The sequence below is a fragment of the Pinus tabuliformis genome, chromosome 2_1 (assembly GCF_031772625.1).
Source record: "Pinus tabuliformis cultivar Carrire ecotype Pingquan chromosome 2_1, CPIR1, whole genome shotgun sequence".
Lineage (NCBI taxonomy): Eukaryota > Viridiplantae > Streptophyta > Pinopsida > Pinales > Pinaceae > Pinus > Pinus tabuliformis.
This window is the reverse complement of record NC_142299.1, coordinates 528,480,693-528,507,462: the sequence shown is the minus strand read 5'-3', so window position 1 is coordinate 528,507,462 and position 26,770 is coordinate 528,480,693. Positions and strand designations below refer to the sequence as shown.

General features: G+C 31.5%; 1 pseudogene across 1 annotated transcript; it reads left to right on the top strand.

Annotated features, from left to right (window-relative positions):
• The first annotated feature begins 9,340 nt into the window (after positions 1 to 9,340).
• LOC149201301 (putative serine/threonine-protein kinase WNK11 pseudogene) lies at positions 9,341 to 10,961 on the top strand (annotated as a pseudogene). Its single transcript, XR_016253411.1, has 2 exons — positions 9,341 to 9,441; positions 9,724 to 10,961. The product of XR_016253411.1 is annotated as a putative serine/threonine-protein kinase WNK11 pseudogene (transcript).
• Positions 10,962 to 26,770: the final 15,809 nt, after the last annotated feature.

Genomic DNA, 26,770 nt, shown 5'->3' with positions numbered 1-26,770 from the left:
GGTTGAAAATGTTTGAAGGGGAATAAAATAAAAATATTGACAATAGTTGACGCATAGAAAGACGTATTGACCTAATTACTCTTAATGTGACTATCATTTTTCCGTTGTGGAATATTCACTCCCCATAATTATCCAAACATATATTTATGCATAGTTGGTATTTCTCGGTCAAACCTAACCTCTAGTATATATACACGTCTGTTATTCACATCCTCAGGGTGCTCTGCCTCTTATCGAACTAAATATTTTTGCCAGTTAACGAGAACAGAGAGCGATTTCTGTGGTCGCAGATCGACAAGTATGTTTTCTACATATTTCTATTTTATTTTTATATATAGTTTATGTTATTCTTACATTAAAAAACAAAAGTATATGGTGACAAACCTGCAAAAAAAAACAAGAGCAATGATATTACCATCCTTTAACTTTTTTAATATTTTAAAAAAATTTAAATAAGAGAATATATACGCATAAAAAAAATGAATTCACTATCTATTCTCAACTTTTGATTGGTACACAATCTCTAAACTTTTGATCGGTAAACAATCTCTAGCCCTTTTATTGCCAATCTAATATATAAACCATTAGTTTTTTTTTAAATAAAATTTAATAGGTATAAACTTAAATCGAAAAGAAAATTTGATATATTAAACTCTTAATCTAATTAGTTGTAGATAAAAATTTATGAATAACTTTTTATTAGGTTAATTTTTTATATAATTTTTAATATTATATTAATTTAAAATTATACTTTAATTTAAATATATATTTAATATATATAAATTTAAAATTATTATTATTATTTAAAATTATCATTTTTTTTTTAATTAAAATAATTGGGAAGTGAAGGTTTTCTCTTGGAAAAGTTTGTTGCATTGCCTTTGTAACATACCTCAAGCTATCATGTAAAAGCAGGGAAAAATTACCCCCAAGTAATTATTCAAATTACAACTCCACATTCCTCATTATTAGATATAATGTTCATTATTACATAAAGTAAATTTCAATAGGCCTTTGTCAATTGCATAACCATTGTCAACCACTACCGTAGTACATTAACATAAATTGTTAATGTTGAACCTTGCATCCATTTCAAGATTCTCTTAACCATATTAATTAATCACATACTTGACATTATGATTATCACATCAAATAAGGAATCAACATCATCAAGGATTTAACACCATCAATTCAACTAACATAAATTGTTAATGATGAACCTTGCATCCATTTCAAGATTGTCTTAACCATATTAATTAATCACATACTTGACATTATGATTATCACATCAAATAAGGAATCAACATCATCAAGGATTAAAAACCATCAATTCAACACCATCAATCTGACACAATAAGTAATCACATCATTGAACACCCATATACCCTAGAAACCCCGTAGGGTGAAAACCAACAAAGGTTTAATCTTATTATTAAACACTCGTGAGGGTTTTCACTCCACACTCAATGGCTTATAAGGGATTCCATCCCTTATCCATTGCTATAAAATATTACAATGAAATATCATTACAATGTCATATAACTGTCTAAAGCTATTACATTTTTCATGAAACCCTTTACCTACATACCGCAACTCATACTCCTAAGCATGGCCCATTAGTTCTCAACCTACCACAATGTTAAACACCATTTTTCTTTGGCACAAACCGCTATCGTTTGCTATCTTTGTTGTCGTCAACAAGCTTTGGCAACAAGATTAGTTACAATATTAATCAATCATAAATCAGTCTCTAAAAGTGATCTTTCAACATCTACAATATTAATCCATCTACAATATTAATCAATCATAAATCAGTCTCTAAAAGTGATCTTTCAACATCTACAATATTAATCAATCATAAATCAGTCTCTAAAAGTGATCTTTCAACATCTACTCATGTGCATGAGCTATAAATGTATATCACCACATGTTTCTTCTAACAATGTTGTGCACAAACAATTATCAAGCATGTCTTAATAGATACCGGTTCATTTATTCAAGTAAATACTTGTTTTACTTTCCACAATTCTTATTCACACTAATACATATTTCTCTTCAAAAGGTCTACTTCAAGTGCACAAACAATTATCAAGCATGTCTTAATAGATACCGGTTCATTTATTCAAGTAAATACTTGTTTTACTTTCCACAATTCTTATTCACACTAATACATATATCTCTTCAAAAGATCGAACCCAATAGTTCTACAAATCCATTGTTCCTCTTTACAATATACAACACAATAGTTATATTTTCATACATGTAATAAACTATTGTTTCTATGCTTTTGCATGTGTTCTTTTCACATAGTTATTTTTCAAGAACCCATCATGGTTTCTCTATCATTTATGTACAAATCAGTTACGCATTTGTTTCCATGAAAGTATCACAACAAGGTCCTCATGCATTTATTTCAACAAGGTATTATAGTCAACCTTTTTTTTGCACATAAGAACTAAGATAATAATAACAATAACCATTTATACATTTAACCATGCAATGAATCAAACTACCCAATATGCAACAACCAAATCCTTTTCCTTTTTACTCACCAAAACATGTAAATTTTGCAAACTCTTGCAAAGGGATTAACACCATTAACTTATCTTTCATGCATAGAAAGATATATCCTTTCCGAAGAAGGTTCCTATGACTTATCTATGTGCATTTTATCTATGCATAGTTTATTATATTTAGAACTCATAACTAAGTATTGTTTTTCAAGAGAACTCTCTACCCATGAGAATATTTCACAAATTAACCTCTTTATATATCATTTCCGAAGAAGGTTGAACCTATGCATGAAAAAGGATAGATATATCCTTTCCGAAGAAGGTTTTTATGACTTATCTCTGTGTATTTTATCTATGCATAGTTTATTATATTTTCTCATAACTAAGTATTGTTTTTTTCAAGAGAACTCTCTACCCATGAAAATATTTCACAAATTAACCTCTTTAATCTATATTCATTTCCAGGAAAAAGACTACGAAATCCCTCTTTAAGAAAAAAGAATTCATCCTATCTTTTCTTACATAAACACTTATGCATGTTATATAAAGACAATAAATGTTACTTATCTTTTAATGTTGCAAATATATATAATAACCATCTTTTCCTAAAGAATAGTAATAATATATATATATATCAATATTTATCTACAGAGGAATATTTAACCTTATTCTACATGTAATAATATATTGAATTACCCATACAAAGGTTATTTAAGTAAAACCCTTTTTAAGTTATTCAAGTAAAAACCCTATTTTATTTACCAAGAGGAATATATAATATTTATTTACATGTACTAATATATTTTTTTTAGCAAGAAAATATAAAACAAAAATCTCCCCAAGAACTTGAGATGTCTCATACATCTATTCTCAAGAGGATGTCTTGGGTACTTAGCAAGAATCCTTGTGAAATTTATTCCAAAGATATAATAAAGCTACTTAAATTTTAACACTCTCAAGAAAATCACAAAACTACTTTGCTTTTACTATGCATAAACTAAGCAACAAATATTTTCAAAAGGACTATATTTCTACAATATTTTAATGCATTGAGACTTTGCAATACCTGGCAATCATAACCAACTATACTTTGTGCACCAAAAAAAAAGAATTTACTTTGAAGAACATGGACAAGATTAAACCTATCTTTCTGTGCACATAAACAAAAATATATTTCAAGGGGTTTACTTATCTTTTTCAGTTGCACCACCACAGACTATCCAAAGCAAAACACGAATCATGCAGGCCGCTCTCACAGTGATCCAATGCGGATAGGCTCCTACCCATAGATCATTGGTTGAATATGGCTGTTCCAAACAAAAGTAGTTGCTCCTTTAATCACACTACAGTCAGGTATATGTTGAGAGCAATCGTGAGTCATGCATGCGATAATAAGCTGCTCACGATCTTCAAACCCGGAATCTGTCACTAATTTCACTCGACGGTGGTCACTTTCGCATAATTGCTCTGCTTCCACCGCTCGAAGCACCGCTCCACAATAATATATGGCTCACTCTCATAATCAATGGCGGCTCTTAAGATGTAACCCCAGCTCCTTCCAACTCGTTGCTAATATGACGGTTCTCTCCTTTCTTAATCTCATCCTTATCAAGAATTAGTTAATTCATAACTTATTTCATAGCTCATTGATTTTACGTTTGAGTTCTTTACGATACGGATATTACAGGCTCTTTGGTGACGGATATCCTCACTGTTTTGGGTTGCGCTTAGAAGGTTTTTTTTGTGTTGCACAAGGAGCTGTAGCACGATCGTTTTAGAGGGTGTACTGGTGCTAGTCTTCACACAAATATCTAATGCACCCGTGTTGGAGATTTTTTATATTTGTCTGCTATTACTTCCTGCACAGTGTATACCTCTATTTAATTGTTATTTTATCATATGGATTTAAATATATAATATATTAAAATATTTTAACATTAAGATATTAAATTGGTTCATGAACGTGTTTAGACAGGGATTGGATATATACTATTTACTATATACATTCATACGATGCTCAGTTGATTTTTTTTAATAATTGTAGATTTTTTTAATATTTTTAATTAAAATTTCCATTTCATATTATTAAAGTATTATAAAATTTAATGTTTATGATATATTTTAATTTATTTGTGTATTTATATGGAATTTAGAAATTCATCATCATTTATTATTATGAATAGATATACTAAAAATTGTTATTTTTATTATCACTATCAAAACACCATTTTTTTTTAATATAGGTGGCATTTAGATATTTTTCAGTCATGTCTAGGGTATTATTTTTTTTTTTTAAATTTAAATAATATAATAAAAAGATTTATTTTAAGTATAACTATTAAAACAATTTGTTTATATGATTAACTAATAGTTGTATTTACTTTTTTCTTCTTCAAAATTTATAAAAATGACTTTTTAATATAATATTTATTTAAAAAAAATAATCGTTTTAGTTGAGAATAATATATGTTTTTCCAATTCGTAAACCTCTAGTACCAATGCATACAGATCTGACCAAAATATTGAAAAATTATGAACATGGAAACAATTAGGGAATTGAAAAAAATTAAAATTCGAAAACATGGAACAAAAAGTTGGGTCATATTCTTATTTGTTCTTTTGCTTTTCATGAAAAAAGGTAGGATTATCATATTACTTATTTTCTCTTGTGTGTGAGATTTGAGATTTGGAATCAGTGAATATAGAATTGAAAATAAAAATATTATGATTATGGAAATGAAATATAAATTTTTACGATGAATTTTTTTCTTATAAATTATCATTAATCTAGGGAAAAACTTTTGCTGCATGTGACTTCTATTATCTTACACAAATCACGATATATTTCACACATCTTTTAAATAAATGATTCATTTTGTTTTATTCCACTTCTATTATCTTACACAAATCATGATATATCTCACATATCATTTAAATAAATAATTCATGTGTAATAACTATTTTTAAATTTTTTTACTTATATAACAATAAAATATATTTATATTGGTGTATAAATTGACTTATAACTTTATTTATCAAATCAAAATACATTTCTTAAACATAGGTTTGATTTAACTAACATGTTATTCCCTATCATCAAAATAGATTGAATTATCTTTCTAGAAAATCCATAGAGATATAGTTCTATAAATGGCCAAATAAAAAGTAATAAAATTAAATAGTTTATTAATCAAATAGTAAATTAAATTAACGTATATTTTACATCTTCAACATTGGTGATGATTAGTTTTCCTTGAGAGCCTTCCGTAGAATAATGGTTGAAAGCACTTATAGCAAGCACCTTAGGAGAGAGATATATAAAGTCAACTAGACAAATAAGAAGGCCTTATGTATCAAAAATATCAAAAAGGGTGTCCTTAGCCGCATTTTCCTAATCTTTTGGGAGCTAAAGTATGTTTAACAATGTTTAGGTAAATGTCAAGTCTCACTAGCACAATTGATTGAGGATGGGCCTCATTAACAAGGAAGCCTAGGATCAAACCTCACAGAGCTTGTTCTGCTCGTGCTAGGAGGAGGCAACACACTAAAATCGAGTGAGCTTAGGACTTGTGTGGCCCAGGCCGAGTGTGATCCCCGAGTGACTTTGATAGCTTAGATGCCCTTGGGTTGTAGTTTCTCAAGCCACAGGTCAAGCCTAGAGGATCACAAACAACTTAACAAAAAAAAAAATGTTAAGGTAGATGTGTTCTTGCTTCTTGACAACACCATCAAGTTTAGAGTTGCCTTCCTCTTTCCATTCCTTTGTCTACTAAGTTTCCACGGTAAGTTTGAATTGAATTTCCCTAAGGACCACTGAGCAACCGTAAATACTTAATGTGAATCCCTTAAAGAGATCATGTGTAAAATATAAAAGAATTGATAGATTGATGTCTCTAGGCCATTAAAATGGAAGAAAATTTCACATGGGCAATAATCACGGCTTCAATTCATTAGAAATAGATACCTGCAAACAAGAGCTAGAGAAATAGTCCACAAGAGATGACTATATTTGATCTAGGAGATAAAGAAATCACAAGATGAAGTTGAAGTTGATCCAAAATAGTAGATAATATATGGAGAAGAGAAAAACAACTTCCCTGGTTTATTAATGAATCCAAGAGGCCTTCTTATAGGCTTACAAATTCTCTAATTCTAAAACCCTAATCTACATATGTATGTCACTCAAAATTACAAAACAATATAAATTGGATATGCACAAACTCCAGGATAGAAAGAGATGTATTGCTATGTAACTCACACAATTAAATAATAAAATAATTCAGGTGCAACTAGAAGGTTGACCCCCCAAGGGGTTAGCACAATTCAAACATTGGGTTTTCCTAGTTGATTTGGTTGGTTAGTTGAAGGTTGGCCCTCTACGGGGTAGCATCCCTTAAATTTTGTGTTTCCTAGTTAAGTTGGTTAGTGGGATTCATCAGGGGAACCATGCCCCTTAATATCTAGGCTTGTTGGCTTGCTGACTAGCTTTCTGAGTTGGATGTGTTGACTAAGCACTCCTTGGGTACTATGCTAGTGGGGAATGTCTTTTATCCTCATGATTCATCCTAGTTTAAGTGTAAAGCAACCTCACTTTCCTCTTGATTTTGAAATGATGTTAGGCAAAGGGGATGAAAGTTCCAATGTATGAGGAAACTATCATTGAGTTGATTGGTTGTGATGTTAAGGAATGAATTGCTAGTATGAAAATGGATGTGTTTAGGCTTTGAAGGCTCCGATGAGATGAAAAATCCTTGGGTATCAAGAAAACATCTACTCAAAAAATGCAATGAAGAGAACCTGTGTTAACGAGATAGAAACAAATACCTTATGTGTAGGTTATTTGATCAATGTGAGAGTTGTGTTTTGCTTAATCTACAAGCAATGAGCTTTATCAAAGGCTTGGAGGAGTAAGATTATCATTGACAGATGCAAGTGAAGGTGAGGAAGAAGGGAGCTCTTCCTTGACTCAACGGTCTTATGATAATGGGAGTCTTCAACAATCGCCACATCGCATTGCTCTATATTCTTTAAAAAAGTGATCCCTAGATATATTGCTAGAACTTCAACCTCATTATTCGTTATATGGCCTAATCCCCAAGTGAATTTTATTTTCTAATTTCCTTGAGGTCCTTGAATGATCCGTATGCTCTTATTATCCCCTTGCATGCTTCAAAAATCTCATAATGTTAGGCTACATTAATATTTTGATTGGATGCAAAGTTGGTTATGAGCTTGTATTCGATTTGATAAAGTGCCTAAATTTAGATTTGGAGAGGGTAATACATCCACTCCATCTAATATCCCGACATCCATGCTATTGTAAACTAATATTATTGTATCCAAACTTTCTTTCTAACTACTAATCAGATAAGAATCTCACAAAAATATTATGAACGAATAGAGTTTTATCATGATCTAAGATTCAAGGAGGGCGGAAATATATCCTAAGGGATTTCACCCAATTCCAAATCAAGCTAGATCATGAAAAAATTGACCAAGGTCATAAATATATGTTAAATCTCACTTTCTAAATCATTATATTTCAATAATTATAAAAAGTTTGTTACAATATTAGATGACTTATTCATATCCATCAATACATAGAAGTTAAATCATAACTTATTCTAAAAAACATTATATGTCTAAATGTACACCTACATAAAGGTAATATACAATTTAACTATGAGAAAAATATGATAACTAGCATTTTGTTCAACCTATAGATAATAAAGGTAGTTGTTTCACATCAACGTTAATTATCTCTTCTTCCAATATTTCTTGTTTTTTTCCACTTTAAACTTCTGTTTTTCCAATAAATCATATTTATATAACATCTCGAAAATTCTAACTTTTTTTTTTTAAATCACAACCAAGTCAAACACAAAATTGATGTATGAAGCTCCTTTATTTGTGAGACAAGAGACCCTTCCCCACACAACAATTTGACTACTAAAATCTGTAAAAGTGTACATAATTCTTTTCAATTTTATAAAAATTTAAATAATTACACATTTTTGTCTAAATAAAGACAATGTGTAACTAATAGATAAAATTATTTTTTTTTCACTTTGATTTTTTATTTAAATTATATTTTGAATGAATAAATAGATTTAGTGACATAATAAACTCTTGAAACATTTCTATAAATAAAACAACTTAAATTAATTTTATATTCTATAAATGAAACAACTTAAATTATTTTTATAAAAATTCTAACAAATTTTTAATTAAAATTTCTAAAAAAAACTTAATTAAATAAATAAATAAATTTACCTGCTCTCGAAACATTGCTATAAATAAAACTCGTAAATTTTCTATAAATAAAACCCGTAAACTAATTTTATATTAGATAAATGAAACAAACTAAACTATTTTTATAAAAAATTCTACTAGACTTTTAGTTAAAATTACTAATAAAAAAACAACAACAAAAGACAATTTCATCTATTACTTAAATTACAAAGTAAATAAACAAACAATTTCATTTATTAATTAAATTACAAAATGAATAAACACACAAGTTCATCTATTAATTAAATTACAAAATAAATAAATACCATTTATCTCATCCATCCAAATAATTCAATTAAAATAAAAAACTTATCACCCACCTGACAATAAACCGCTTTAAACCCATTGTTACTCATCATAAAAAACAAAACAATTCACGGAGTTGGGAAAGCTCATAACCGACGAATTACTCTGGACGTGTGATTGCCTTTTCAGTTATGGAATATTCAATCCCGATAATAATCCAAACAGATATTTATGCGTAGCTGGTATTTCTCGGTCAAACCCAACCTCTAGTATAAATACACACCTCTGTTATTTACATCCTCAGATTGCTCTCCATGTTCTCGACTCAAATATCTTTTGCCTGGTTTATGAGGACGGACTCTGAGCGATTTCTGTGGTTACAGATAGACCGGTATGTTTTCTGCATTCTCCTATTTATTTTTATAAGGTTGTTTTCCTTTATCAGTGAAATTTGAACTCTGTGCACTGCAATGGTTTTGATCACAGTTTTATTTTTTTGAGGATTCTGTTTATCAAAATAGTTTTATGAGACTTCTTTTCTGCGCAGAGAATTTGTTTGTCTGTAGGGTTAGGGTTTTGGATTTCCTGGTTTGTTAAGATTGCTTGGCAATTTTATGTTTTACATTTAAATTTATTGGGTGGCTTTCTGAATCTGGCGGCTCTGTTTTCTCAGTATCTCTGGAGCGAAAATGCTGTCAGTGTCTGCAGTAATCCCAAAGGAGGCAAAGCCTTCTGTCTTTGCTGTCTGTTTGTCTTCGGAATTTAGGGAAAATCTCCATTTCTGTGTCTTCCTATAGCCCTGCAAGGGATTTTGTTTATTAAATTCAAATTAGAAGAGGAACCTAATTTGGAATTCCAGGGTTAGGGTTTCCTTTCCCTTATAGGAGGTGGAGAAATGCCTAGTGTAAAATATGACACCTGTGATAAGGACAGGGAGCCCTTTGTGGAACTGGATCCCACTGGTAGGTATGGTCGCTATGAAGATTTGCTGGGCCGTGGTGCTATGAAGAAGGTATACCGAGCTTTTGATCAAGAAGAGGGTATTGAGGTTGCTTGGAACAAAGTGCCTCTGCAAAACCTAGATGATGTTTCCATACAGAGGATCTATGCAGAAGTCCGTCTGTTGAAATCTCTGAGTAAGAAGAACATAATTATGCTCTATAATGCATGGCTGGATAGAAAGACAAGTCATGTGAATTTCATTACTGAGGTCTGTACCTCGGGTACTCTGAGAGAGTACCGCCAGAAGCACCGTCATGTCTCAATGAAGGCTTTGAAGAACTGGGCACTCCAGATACTGGGAGGATTGCATTATCTTCATAATCTTGAGCCTGGTGTAATTCACAGAGATTTGAATTGCAGCAATATTTTTGTGAATGGCAATAGTGGCGTTCTGAAAATTGGGGATCTGGGTCTTGCCACTACCCTGGTAAATGATCGTTTTGCACACACTGTTCTCGGTACTCCGGAATTCATGGCTCCAGAATTATATGAAGAGTATAATGAGCTTGTAGATATTTATTCCTTCGGCATGTGCTTCCTGGAGATGGTTACTTTGGAAATTCCTTATAGTGAGTGCCGTAGCGTTGCTCAAATTTATAAGAAGGTGAGTTCTGACATAAGGCCTGCAGCATTGGAAAAGGTTACAAATCAAGAAATGAGACAGTTCATTGAAAAATGCCTGGCTGCAGCACCAGTCCGGCCTTCTGCTGCAGAGCTTCTGATGGACCCATTTTTTAAAGGAGTACAAGCGGGAACCTATTAGATGCCAGGTTGTTTCACTGAACAGGAAAGATGGATTTCTGCCTGTTTATTTTGCCAATTTTTTTTTTTGAGATCTGCAATGTAGTTATACATAACTATAACATAATGGGGAAGATAAATCATATCAGATGTGTATAAATTTTATAATGAGTTATTTTGCTAGATTCTTTTGATGTCTTTTAGTCTTGCAATTTGGAAAAATAGATAAATCATATTATATGTTTATAGATATATCTAATGAGTTATTTCGCCAGATTCTTTGATGTCTTTTGGATCTTGCAATTTGGAAAGATAGATAAATAACATTATATGTTTCTAGATTTATAGTGGGTTGTTTCGTGGGATTAGGCTAGATTATTTTGATATTTTTTAGATTTTGCAATATAGAAAGTTTTGGAAAGGTTTTATATTTAATGGGCAAGGTTTTATAATTGGTGGGCATTTGAATGGTGAGGGGTAAAACTTTCGGAAAGGTTTTATATTTAATGGGCAAGGTTTTATAATTGGTGGGCATTTGAATGGTGAGGGGTAAATTAGATTATTTGGTTACTTTTTGATTTTATAATGTAGGGAATTTTTGTAATAGGGAAAAGTATTTGAGATAAAATTATTTGGATCTTTAGTTTTTGCAATATGGAAAAGTATTTTATATATATTGATAAGTATTTTATATACATTGATTTGGCTATTAAATTTATTAGCATTAAATTATTTTAAATTTGATTTGTTGGTAAAATAATTTATTATAAAATGGAAAATTTTTAATTAAAGTATTGTATTTTGTTTAGAATATAAAATTTTAAAATATTGATATTGCACAAATTTTAGAAACTTACTTATAATCTTGTAAATTATAAGGTCAAATACCTAATGCAATCTAATTCAACATTGTAATTATGCATTTGAAAAGTAAATCCATTGTTTAGAATCAAGGCATAATCCAAACTTAAACTTTCATATATGTAGGAGAGGCTAAGCTACTTCAACCACTTAATATGAAACATTTAGTAGAAAGTTGAAACCCCAATCTATGGCTATGTGGTTTGTAGGTAGTGTAAGAATCTCATAGATTTCTGGTGATGTAAAGTATTAGAATGTCATTTAATAGCCAAAGTTAACATACAAAACAAATTTTAAGAAGTGAAAAAGAACTCAATGGTTCTAATTACCCAGTAGAACTCTCCATATTGCAACTTAGCACACATGTTACATGATTGTTTTATATTTACTTACAACCAACCACTAGTGTATATTAAAATAATACTTATGCTTTAAAGTAATATAATTTCTTGGACACGGTTAGAATGACTATGTGCCCATTTTGTCTCCACAATTATTAGAATTTGTTGAATTTCCAAGTACTCTTTTTAATTAGATTCTAGTTGTTTAATAAATTTACAAAATTATAAGTTATTTTTAATTAGATTCTAGTTGTGTAATACATATACAAAATTATGAGTTATTGGTAGTTGATAATCTTTCCCTTTTCATAAAAACATAAGACAATGATACATGTATATTTATAAGATAGAGATTTTACGATCATTTGCATTTTTTTATTGATTGCTATATGTCCCCGTACATATCACAACCATATATCAAACTCCATTTTTAAATTGTCTTTCCCCTAATTAATTTTCATATGCCCCTATACATATCACAACCATTTATTGGTACACACTTTTAAATCAATTGTCTTTCCATTAATAAATTGTCATATGCCCCTATACATATATGAACCATATACCTACCCTCACTTTTAAAGGATAGAAACATAGTTTAGTTTTGAAAAATTCATATTATAAAATTTCCACATTCAAAATGCATCTTTTGCAATGTGCTCATTTTGTAGAGCCACTAGATTCCATGTCTTTGCTTTTTGTTATATGGTAAATTTAAAAAATTGTAAGTTTATAATAATGGTAATATTTATCCTTTTGTTTCTATTCAATGATTAGAATTCAACCATCAGCTTTGTTCTTTCATATATGGTAAATTAAAAAAAAATATAAATTGCTAGTATTTCTAATTTTATCTTTTGTTTCTATTCTAAATGCATGTAAATATAACATTTTTCTTTAACAACATGGAACACTATCTATGCTTACTTTTCAAGCGTATTAATAAAATAAATACTTTACAATCAATTGCTTTTCCCTAGGTTAGTTGTGATAGGCCCCCTTATACATGCATACCAATTTCCAAGAGAAGAAACATGTTTATTTTTTCAAATTGATAACTTTTACATCATAAAATATCATGGAAACATGTTTGGTTTTTAAAATGGATAACTTTTACATCATAAATTATTCATATTTAAAATGTATCTTTTGCCATTTTTTTAATGAAATGGACTCGAATTTGTATTTTTATGAACATATTTTGAAATTAAAATATACATTTGATTCCTCCATCTATGCTTAGGTGTGTATTGATTAAATAACATCATATATGCTTGTGTACCTAATATTTTTTCATTTAACTTTTTAGATGATTTCAAATTACATTGACAATTTTAATTTTTTTCTCTAGATACATTGCTAAAACATCAAACTCATTATTAGTCTCATGATCTAATCCTCAACAAAATTTTGTTTTATGATTTCCTTAAGGTCCTTATGGTCCCTCTACACTCATTATCCCCCTGCATGCCTCACAGTATTATAATGTGAAGTTACGTAACATATTTTGACTGGATGAACTCATTATTAGTCTCATGATCTAATCCTCAAGAAAATTTTATTTTATGATTTCCTTAAGGTCCTTATGGTCCCTCTACACTCATTATCCCCCTACATGCCTCACAGTCTTATAATGTGAAGTTACGTCACATATTCTGATTGGATGAAATGTCTGGATTTAGATTTGTAGGGGCAAGACATTCACTCCATCCAAGATCATGACATTCATGCTATACTAAACTAATATTGTTGTAGCCAAACATTTTTTACAACTACAAATCAAATAAGAATCTCACAAAAGTTTCATGCATGAGTTCTATAGTAATCTTATATTCATGAACATTGGAAAAATATCTATAGGGGTTTCACCCAATTCCAAACTGACCTAGCTCATATAAAAAAAATTGATATAATTTTATTTCAATAATAATAATAACTATTGTTACAATATTAAATGACTTATCCATACCCATCAATACATGGAAGTTATACCACACCTATCTTAACAAATTTTATATGTTAGAATGTATATCGACATAACCTAAAATACAAATTAACTATGAAAAACATATTATAACTAGTTTGATAATTAACATCGTGTTCAATCTATAAAGAATAAACATAATTGTTTTACATCAACATTAATGATATTTTCTTTCAATATTTTTTTATTTTTCTAATTTAAATTTATGCGCTTCCAGCGAATTATATTCCTATAACATCTAAAAACTATTACTATTACTAATAATAATCTAATTTTAACTAAAATAATTAAATTGACTATATAATTATTTTAAAAACAAAAAACCACCTATATATAATAATTCATTACTAAAAAAATTACAAAAATATAAATAAATATTTTAATTTTAAATAATATTATAAAAATATATTTTTTTCCTAAATAAATACCAATACCAATTAATACACTAACTTATTACCAACAATCCACTTTCAACGCATTGTCACCCATTATCAAACCAAATTGGAAAAGTTCATAACAAAAGAATCACTTTGAATGTGTGATTTCTTTTCCGGTTATGGAATATCTAGTCCCGATAATTATCCAAACAAATATAATATGAATATGCATATTTTCCAATATTTTTATGATATAGATTTAAATATATAATTTATTAAAATATTAAATTTGTTTCGAAATATATGCGCCATATATTATATTTTGTGCTTAGATATGAAGTGCATAATATTTTTTGATTAGATAGGAAGTGGATATATATTATTTACTATATACATTTATAATTCATACCTTCATAATTTATTTATTTACTCAGTTTATATTTCAGTTTATTTAATTTTTTTTCCTTAAAATTTTCATTTCTCATTTTTAATATAAAAGTAAAGTATTGTTCAGTTTAATATTATTATTTATTTTTTTTTTCCTTAAAATTTTCATTTCTCATTTTTAATATAAAAGTAAAGCATTGTTCAGTTTAATATTATTTTATGTTTTTTATTTTTGTTGTAAATAAAATGCAGAAATTTCTAATTTCTAATATATTATCATTAATAAAATTTTATTATATTAATTATTTTTTAAATATTATAATTATCAAAACATTTTATTTTTAATATACAAATAGGATTTAGAAACTCGTCGCTCATAACTTCTAGTATATTATTATTAGTTTGATTTATAAAATTTTAAATAATATCAAAACAATTTTTTTATAAGATTAATAGTTGTATCTATAATTTTTTATTTCAGAATTTAAATAAATATTTTTTTAATTTTATATAATTATTTAAATAAAAAATAACTCATTTTAATTGAGAATATCATATTTTTCTCCGAATCATAAACTTTTAATATCAATCTATGCATATTTGAATATTAAAAAATATAAACATAAAAACAATTAAGGAATTGAAGTAATTTTAAAAAAATGGAAAGAAAAGAAAAGGTATCATACTTATTATTTCCTCTAGTGTATTTGTGATATGAGATTTAGATTTAATATATTTTAATGGAAAATAATAAAATATGATTATGTAAATGAAATAGAAAACTTCATCAAAGTCAATAAGACAAACTTACTACTTATTTCCATTTATATTGGTTTACTATATGTATTACTTTATAGTGAATTTGTCCTTGTTAATTGTCATTAATCCTTGAGAAACTTTTGATGTCTTTGACTTCTATTATCCTACACAAATCAAAGTATATCTACACATCATTCAAATAAATAAATCATGTGTAGTAACTGTTTTTTTCCTTTTCTTATTAATTGAATTATGATTTTATTTATCAAATCAAAATACATTTGTTAACCATACTAAAAGTAGAAGGTTTAATTTGACAACATGCAATTCTCTATTATCAAAATAGATTGAATTACCTTTCTCACAAATTTGTTGAAATATAATTTTACAAACTAACTGAATAAAAAGTAATAAAATTAAATAGTTTATTAATCAAATAGTAAATTAAATTAACTTATATTTCACATCTTCAACATTGGTAATGATTAGGTTTTCTTGAGAGTTTTCAAGGGATTGATGGTTGAAAGCACTTATGGAAAGCACTTTACGAGAGAGATCTACAAAGTCAATTAGATAAACAAGAAGGTCTTAGGTATCAAAAATATCAAGAACATTGTACTTATCCTCTCTTTCCTAATCTTTTGGGAGCCAAATCATGTTTAACAATGTTTAGGTAAAGGTGTTCTTGATTCTTCATGTTTAACAATGTTTAGGTAAAGGTGTTCTTACTGCTTGACAACACCATGCTAAGTTTCCATGGTAAGTTTTGAATTGCATTGCCCTACGGAACATTCAGTGACCTTCAATACTTGATGTGAATCCCCTAAAGAGATCATGTGGAAAATATAAATGAATGGATAGTTTAATGTCCCTAGGCCATTAAAATGGAAGAAATATTCAGATGCACCATAATCAATGGCTTCAATTGATTAGAAATAGATATCTGCAAACAAGAGCAAGAGAAATAATCCACAAGACAGGACTACATTCAATCCAAGAGATAAATAACTCACAAGATGAAGTTGAAGTTTATCCATAAAAGTAGATAAGACATGGAGAAGATAAAAAAACTTCCTTGATTTATTAATGAATCCAAGAGGCCTTCTTATTGGCTTACAAAGTCTCCAATTCAAAAACCTTAATCTAGGTATGTATGTCACTCAAAGTTACAAAATAATATAAAATGGATATGCACAAACTCCACGATAGAAAGAGATGCATTCCTATGTAACTCACACAATTAAATAATATACTAATGTATGTGCCCCTAGCAGGTTAGTCCCCAACAGAGTAGCACATCTCAAACATTAGATTGGCTAGTTGAGTTAGTTGGTTGAAGGTTGGGCCCCTAAGGGGGTAGCAACCCTAAAAGATTGTGTTGCCTAGTTGAGTTGGTTAGTTGGATTCATCTTGAAGGGAACCATGCCCCTTAATATCTAGGCTTGTTGTTTGGTTGATTAGCTTTCTGGGTTGGATGTGTTGACTAAACCCTCTTTGGGCATTGTGCTAATGGGGGATGTCTTTGTTCCTCATATTTCCTCCTAGTTTAAGCGGAAATCATCCTCACTTTCTCTTAGTTTTGAAATGGTGTTAGGCAAAGGGGATGAAAGTTGCAATGTATGAGGAAACTATCATTGTGTTGAGTGGTTGCGATGTTAAGGAATGAATTTCTAGTTTGAAAAATGATGTATTTAGGTGATGAAAGATGCAACGGGATGAGAAATTCTTGGGTATCAAGAAAACATATACTAAAAAAAAATGCAATGAAGAGAACTTGTATCAATAAGATGAAAAAAAACCCTATATTTAGGCTAATTGATCAATGTGAGAGTTGTGTATTTTCTTGATCTAAAATCAATGAGCTTGATCAAGGGCTTGGAGGAGTAACATTACCATTGAAAGATGCAAGTGAATGTGGGGATGAAGGGAGATCTTCCTTGTCTCAATGGTCTTATGAAAATGAGAGTCTCCAACAGTCACCACATCATACTACTCTATATCCTTTAAGAAAGTGATGCCTAAATACATTTCTAGAGATTCAACCTTATTATTAGTTGTGTGGCTTAATGTCCAAGTGAATTTTATTTTCTAATTTCCTTGAGGTCCTTGAGTGATCCCTCCACACTCATTATCCTATTTCATACTTTAACATTCTCATAATGTTAATCCATGTCACATATTTAGATTGGATGCAAAGTTGGTTATGCATTTGCATTCAATTTGATTATGTGCCCACCTTTAGAATTGGAGAGGGTAATACATCCACTCCATCCAACATCTACGCTATTGTAAACTAATATTGTTGTAGCCAAACCTTCTTTCCTAACTACAAACATATGAGAATCTCACAAAATTTTTATGCACAAGTAGAGTTTTATCATGATATACAATTGGTGAAAGGTGGAAAAATATCCTTAGGGATTTCACCCAATTCCAAATCGACCTAGATCATGGAAAAAATTGACCAAAGCCCTAAATTAATGTGAACTCTCACTTTCTATATCATTAAATTTCAATATTTATAAAAAAAAATGTTACAAGATTAATTGACTTATCCATATCCATCCGTACATAGAAGTTATACCATACCTTATCTTAACAAAAGGGTGAAATACAAATTAACTTTGAAAAAAATATGACAACTAGCATTTTAACCTACACAGAACAAAAAAAGTTTTCACATCAACATTAATGATAGCTTCTTCTAACATTTATTATTTTTTCCACTTTGATATTGTGCTTTTCCAATAAATTGTATTCATATAACATCTAGAAGATTCTAATAACTTATTAATATGATAAAATAATAATTTATTTTTTTATAATCACAACCAAGCCTAACGCTAAATTTAGGGTGATGTAGTTACGATCTCTCTGGGTAACAATTTAGGGTGATGTATTTAGGATCTCTCCGCAGTAATAATTTATGATCTCTCTACGGTAATAATTTATGATCTCTCTATTGGTAATAATTCATGATCTCTCTGCGATAATAGAAAAACAATTCGGGACATGTGCATCTACGGTCTGGCTTGCTAATATCAGGTGCACACATTCCTTATATTTTTCTAATACATATATGCTCATATATTTTCAAGTATGAATAATTCACCACAATTACCAAAGATTACCAAAGGTAGACCTAGCACAGTTACTCTACAAAGCCTCTATGAGTATATAGAGTCTTTAGAGAAATGTAGAGAAGAAAGAGAAGTCAAGCTACAAACAGAGTTAGCAGCCATGCTGGAAAACAAGTTCACATCTCTTGAGACGAGATCCAAAAACAAATAGAAAATAAAATAGAACTATTGGAGAATAAGATGGAGGCAATGGAGACTAGGTTGAAGGTTATAGAAAAACAAAACAAAAATATGAACCAAACATCCCAACAAGTAGATGTTAATACTTTAGAGAGTCTTAAAATGAAGGACATGATTAAAGAGCTAGAAGAAAAAGTTAATAGCCGCCTCACCCTAAATAGTGTGGTAGGTAAATTAGATATCAAACCAATTAAAGATGAAATGAAAAAATTGATAGAATTAGACCATGAGCGTAACAAAAGGGCCTTGAACCTTATAATCTTCGGTTTGAAAGAGGAGGTAGACGGGGATACTTTAGCCATAGCCCAGATAAAATTACATAACAGATTACAAATTGAAACAACGTGTCTCACAGAAGCAACAACATTGGGGAAACTAACTGAGAATAAAGGAAGGCTGATCCGAACAAAGGTGAGCTCTTCTGACCATAAGTATGACATACTTAGTAAAACCTCAAATCTAAAAGGAACGAGAATATTTATAAATGAAGATCTCATTCCGGAAGATCAAGCAGAATTGAGAAAGGAGGTTCAAAAGGTAAAGGAAGCTAGGAAGGAAGGAAAATGGGAAATAATCATAAATAGAAATGCCATTATTTGACATAGAAACCAAAAAGATAATAATAAATAGCAATTCAACATGCTTCGGATTCTCTCTTGGAACTATCGAGGCTTTCCATGGAACAAAGGCCCTAAGCTAAGTTGGACCTCGGATGATGTTGATGTTATTTTGCTTGTTGAAACTTGGGAGCACGAAGAATCTAAGGTCCCTAACATAGATGGATTTTCATTATGGTCTACCTAGAATAAGTGATCCTCCCGTAGAGGCATTTTGGGTATAGCTTGTTACATTAAGAAGAACATCTCTCCCCATGATAGTATTTATAAAAATGACCCTTACAACCAATATAGTTGGATAGAAATTACTGACATTTATGATAAAAAGACCTACATAGCAATCTTTTATTCCCCCCCATAAATTCTAACTTCTATAAGAAAAAGAATATAGATAAAAATAGTCCTTACAATGGTTTAGATAATGATATTTCTAGCATAAGGAATGAAGGCAATATCCTTTTAATGGGTGACTTTAATGCTCGAACTCCAAGCAACCAAGCTATTCTTATAAGCAATCATTCCAACCCTAATCCTCTTTGGTTAGACGAAAACCTTCCTCTAGCTAGCCAGTAAAAAAGGAGCTCTGAAGACCTCAGGGAGAATTTGTTTGGGTCGGAGCTAGTCAAGCTCTATAGTGCTCAGGACCTCATAATTTACAACGGTCTAAAGAAGTGCTCCAATTCTAGCCAGATGACCTGCATCCATGGGCTTGGTAGCAACGTGGTAGACCATATTATCTCCGATCTCCCTCTATACAATGAAATAACAAATTTTGACATCTTAAACGACCACGAGCCTAACTCTGATCATAGGCCTTTACTTATAACTCTCAATTTTGTCATGCATAGAGATCCCATAGAAGATAATCCTTATAGCCAAAATAAGTTAACCTTTGACAGAAATAAAAAAGATCTCTTCCTAAATGAATTAAAAACTAATTTGCTTCCTTTATCTAGTATAGACAACATAGGAGATCTATATCATAATTTTACTACAACCCTCTCATATTCTATTAACAAGTTCTCAATTGAAGCTTCAAGTAATAAAAGAAATAGCAAAGCCAACCCATGGTATGACAAATATTTTAAAAGTGCGATGAGAGAAATTAAGGAAGTTGTTGATGAATCTCTTAAAATTGGCAAGATAAAAATATACAAAGCCCTAACTAAAAGGAAAAAAAGGCAGTATATTCGTAAAAGAAAAGAGAATCTCTTACACCTTTCTAAGGTAGCTCCTAAGAAATTCTGGAGGCAGATTCTATCTAGGAAAACTAAAGATAATAATAAAATTGCTTTTCACGACTGGAATTCCTATCTTAAAAAGCTTTATGAATCTCCAAATGTCATGGATAACTTTGAAACCCTGCTCACAACGAAAGAATTTTTCTCACTAGAACACAATGATTTTGGGGTTAATCGCTTGGCTAATGGGAAAGCTAAGGACATTGAAGGTTACCAGGCAGAAATCTTAAAAATTGGAAGTCTTGTCCTCATCCCCCACATTCACAAGCTTTTCAATCAAGCGGTCAAGAAAGGGTTCCATAAACCATAGAATCAAAGCCTCATTATCCCTATTTCTAAAAGTGGGGATATAAATAACCCCTCTAATAATCAGACAATTATGATCATCCCTCTCCTAGCCAAGATATATGGTATTGTTTTGGAAAGGAAGTTGAGCATATGGCTTGAAAGTGAAGGTGAGCAGGCTAAAGGCCAAGCGGGTTTTAGAAAGCAACACTCAACAACAGACTACCTCGTTACACTTAGGATCATTGTGGAGGAATGCCGCAATGATAAATCCAATCTCTTCTGTTGCTTTGTGGACTTTATAAAGGCTGTCGATACGGTTCCTAGAAACAACCTTTGGAACAAATTAGAAGAGCTAAAGTTCCTTTTGAGTTGAGAGCTACTGCTATAAGGTTATAAGAGAATGTAATTGCTAAGTTAAAAGTAATGAGGGGTGGTCGAAAGATATTAAGTGTAATATCAGAGTTAAACAAGGTTGCCCCCTCTCCCCTACCCTATTTGGCATTTACATCGACAAGCTAGAAGGTTGTTTGGAGGAAGCAGGATGTGTTGGCACGATCTTAGCTGGGATAGTCATCATCCTTCTTCTCTACGCTGACGATTATTCTTCTTGAAAGGTGCTCGTCTGATCTTGATAAGAAACTTAGAATTTTTAAGGATTTCTACTCTACCATGGGTATGATTGTTAACAATGCGAAAACAAAAGTTATGATTATCAAATCCAAGAAGGACACTTATGCTAATTTTAAGTATGATAATAATAACTTGGAGGAAGTTTCTTCCTACAAGTACCTAGGAATTGATATTCATCACAAGATCAACTCAAACTATAGCATTGAGAAAAGGATTAATGGGGGATGGAAAGCTTATTTTGGTCTTGAAAATAATTGTAAAATGGAAAACCTTGTAATGTGGGATAGAAAGAAGTTCCTCTTTGTAACTTTAGTCATTCTAGTTATCTTATATGGATGTGAGGTTTGGGGTTGTAGCATCTCTAGAGAATCTTGGAGAAATATTGAGCAAATCCAGAAGCGTTTTATAACATATAACCTCAAAATTAAAAGCAACACACCCTATCCTATTCTCCTTATAGAAGTGGGTCTTTCCCCTATCAAGACCCTAGCTATGACTAGGCTTTTGTTGTACAAGCATAAACTCGATAACATAGGAAACCATAGACTTCCTGAGCTAGCTTTAAATTCCAACCTAAACCACCTAAGACTCAAACGAGGTTGGTATAAAGACACCAGGGCCTGGTTAAACCATTAGGAGATCGATGAGAATGTTGCATTGCAAAACATTAATAACATTAAAAATATTGTTATTGCTAAGCTCAAAGAAAAAAGGTGGTGTGAGAAAGATTTAGCAACTAAAAGAAAATTAAAATATTATAAGGAGGTCATCAACCCCACCCTAGAAGATCAAAAGTATCTCTCTGTTTTAACTAGCTCAAAGAAGAAAATTAATATAGCCAAGATCAGAACTAACTCTCATGAGTTCCATAGTGAAACGGGTCGTTGGGTAGTTCCTAAAACACCATGGATGGAAAGGTTCCGCCATATTTGTGATAATACAAACATCAAAGATGAAAATCACTTCCTCTTAGAATACCCTGCGTACAACCACATTAGATCTCAGTTTCAAAATCTTTGTTGCAATAATGACCTTCCTAGCCTTTTACGATGTCAAAATTACAATGAGCTCGGGAGGCTTCTCTCCAAGCTTTTTGAGCATAGGAATAAAATCTTAAAGAAAACTAAATAATTCATTTCTTTAGGTCCGATAGACAAAAATTTGGTCTTAGTAGATGTTAACCACCACCACCATCATCATCATGAAACTCTTTTATTTGTGGGATAAGAGACCCACCTCCACTGCAACAATTTGACTATTAAAATTTATAAAAAATTAAATAAATATTTCAATTTTATTAAAATTTAAATAATTTAAAATAATTACACTTTTCTCTAAATAAAATAACAATTTAACTAATAAACAATCTATGTAAATGAAATTAATTTTTTCACAATAATTTTTTATTATTTAAAATATATTTTTAAATACATAACTCAAATTTTATAAATTAAAAAACCTAAACTCATTTTATATTCTATAAATTAAATAACTTAAGATAATTTACTAAAAAGCCATATCCTTGAAAAAAAAATATCAATGAATATCAAAACAATAAACAAAAATATATGGTGGCAACCTGCAAAAGAAACAAGACCAATGATATTACCATTATTTAACAAGACCAATGATATTACCATTATTTAATTTTTTTAATATATAGTAGTAACGTGCAAAAAATTTAAAAAAATATATATAGGAGCAACGTGCAAAAAAGAACAATAATATTACCATTATTTTTTTTAATATTGTAAAAAAGTTTGTATTAGAAATATTTTAGAATATTATACCGTATTTTACTTATTAAAAAACTATATTATTTAAATTAAAAAATATATATGTATCAAAAAAAATTGAATTCGCTATCTATTCAGTAAACTCTTGATCAAATAAGTACACAATCTGAAACCGTAATATATGAACAATTAATTGTTATTTTTTTTTAATAAAATTCAATAAGTATAAATTTAAATCCAAAAGAAAATTTGATATATATAAACTAGTCTTCACACAAATATCTTGATGTGTTGGAGATTTTTTTATTATTTGTCTGCTATTACTTGCTATTTAATTGTTGACTCTGCGTAGGAGAAATTTAAATTGAGTTGGTGGACTTTATTGTTGATCGGTACTCATATTCCATATATTTTTCCACTAGAAAAATCGTAATCATTCATTAACTTAGAAAAAATACATATTGTAGATGCATTTTGCATATGTTGTATGTTCTTCTGCCACATGTGGGTGGCTATATATCAATTTTGTCTGTTCAGTAGCAAAAATCATCACGCAGGATGTTCTTTGTTATCAGTTATATATATACAGATTGCCACACAGGGCTTCAGGTTAAATTTTTTATCATCTATGTACAAAAAAGTTCCAAAAAAGTATCATTTTCAGATCCGTATCTCATGGGCTGGCTGCCCTGTGATAGTGTGCATCTATGTATGGGCGGTGGTAGTATTGGTATGCATTTGTTCCTCGCTACTCCTGTATCATCCACTCTCCTCTGGGAAGTGCCGTGGCCTCCTTGGATAGTTGGTCGGCACTGCTGTTGTGTTCCCTGTAGATATGTTGACAAGTGATGTCAATAAATTGTGCCTTCAGTAAATTAATATCATCCAAAATGTTGCTGAGAGTGTGTGTGTGGCAAATAGTATTATTGTTAAACCAATCAATGACAATCTTCGAATCTCCATATATATGAATATGCATGCAATTGTGCCCCAATGCAAAATGCAAGAGATGACGGAGGGTAATGATCTCAGCAAAATTATTTGTGCCAGCTCCCAACCCCAGTTTTGCTTTGTAGAAATGTTGATCATTGATGAATAGTAGAAAACCTCCCCCACAGCCCTGCTGTTGGGCTGCGCCATCGAAGAATGCCCATGGGGTGCTATGATCTATATGTGGAGGGTCACGGGGTCTTCGAACCTTAGGCTGTGGCGGCTTAGGCGTCTCATGGTAGACCGATATGATTTTGGCAGTAAGATGCGGCCAGTGCACAGGTTTATCTTCGAAGATCATTCGGTTTCGTGCAAGCCATAGGTACCAACAAATAATGATAGGCAGGCTTTGTAGCTTGGAGTTTTTGTGATGGTAAAACCAAGTTTCCCAGGTTCGATTAATATCATCGCCCTCCCATTTTCCAGTGTGATGAATAGAGGATGATATAGATTTCCATATAGACGTTAGCGTAGAACAGTTTAAGAACAAATGAACGCTCGTTTCGGAGTTATGTTTGCACAGGGTGCACCAGGTCGGTCCATAGACTGCACGACGCATGAGGTATTCCCCAGTAGGGACAACACCCTTTAAGATACACCAGAAAAATAGCTTCTGTCTGGGGGGAGCGGTGAGTTTCCAAATAGAGTTCCACCAAAAAGAGATTGTGTCTGGAACCTTATGCGATATCAGAGTGTGATAGCCAGACTTTGGGGTGTATACTCCGTTCTCCGAATGATACCATACTAGCTCGTCCTGCCCTTGTTTGATCCTTATATGCGATTCTGATAATGCATTGATATATGCCAACCAGTCCTGATGCCAGTGTGGTGGTATATTGATCTGATTTGCATTTTTCCAGCGCTGTTCAAAAATGGAAGTGTTTTGTGGATCAGCAATGTCAGCCAGAACTTTAATCCCCTGTGAGTGAAGATGCCGGATGAGTGCTTCAGGAAGAATGTGCCTACCGCCGCTACCATTCCAAGGATCCAGACCAATACGGACCTGTGTTCCATCATTGATTTTCCATACCAGATTATCCCTGATAAGAGTCATAGAGTTAAGAAGCGCTTTCCAAATTGGTGATATACCAGATTTTGGCCAGGTAGGGAGGCAAATCCAATCCAAGATATTGAGGGGCCAGATATATTTGTAATATGAAATATATGTCCAGAGGTTGTTTCCAGTGAGTAAGGTCCACCCCATTTTAGCCGCAAGGGCTTGAGCGAAAGTAGGGAGATCTTTAAGCCCCCATCCACCCCATTTCTTTGGAGTGGCAATCTTCTTCCATCCAACCCAAGCAAATATGCGCTTTTCCTGATTCCCATTCCACAGGTATCTATTGTAAGTTTGTTGTAGCCTGGCCAAGATGCTGCGCGGGATCTAGGCTAATGCCATCCAAAAGACCGGGGTTGCTTCGAGGACCACCTTTACTAGAACGAGTCTGCCTGCTCTTGAGAGGTGTCAATGGCTCTAGATATTGAGGCGCTTCTCCAATTTTGCTACTAGCCAGACCAATCCGCAATCTTTGAGCTGAGAGGCTTGATCCAGAACCCCAGATATTTGAGGCCGAGGTCTAAGGGATGGATGCTATAAGGAAACAACTGCAGGGCCAGATGGGATTCATGGATAGAAGTTCTGGAGAGAATAATGGAGGATTTTGAATGGTTGGCAAGCATCCCAGTGGCGGATGAGAAAAGAGTGATAATGTTCGAGAAAGAAAGGGAGTCTCGAATGCTGCCATCAATGAAGATCATTACGTCATCCACAAAGAGAAGGTGGGTGAGGAAGCAGTCGTCAGTTATCTTGAGTCCACTAAAATCCCCATTTCTCTTAGCAGAGTCTATAAAGCAGCTCAGGCCATCCATGACAATAAGGAAAAGAAGGGGAGACAGAGGACAACCCTGTCTGAGACCACGTTCAAAATGAAAAAACTGGAATGCAGATCCATTAATCAGAACACTGAAGGTGGGAGTGGTAATGCAAGCCATAATCCAGGTGATGAAATTATGAGGGAACCCCAGGTGGATGAGAAGCATCTTGAGATAGAGCCAACTGACCCGGTCAAAAGCCTTGGCTAAATCAATCTTTAAGATAATGGCTTTGTGATGCTTGGTCCAGATAGTATGAAAGGCTTCTTGTGCAGCACCAATGGCTTCATGAATCTGATGATGTTCCAGGAAAGCAAATTGTTGAGGAGCGATATGTCGAGACAGAATAGGACGGATGCGATTTGCAATGATTTTGGAAATGATCTTGTAGAGCACGTTGCAGAGGGAAATGGGGCGATAATCATCAAAGGAGGAAGGAGTATCAGATTTGGGGATCAGAGCTATGAAAGTTGAATTGATGGCATTATACAGGGACCCAGACACCCGACATTCCTCTACAACCCTAAGAAGATCATTGCTGATCAGCTCATAGAAGGCAATGTAAAATTCGATGGTC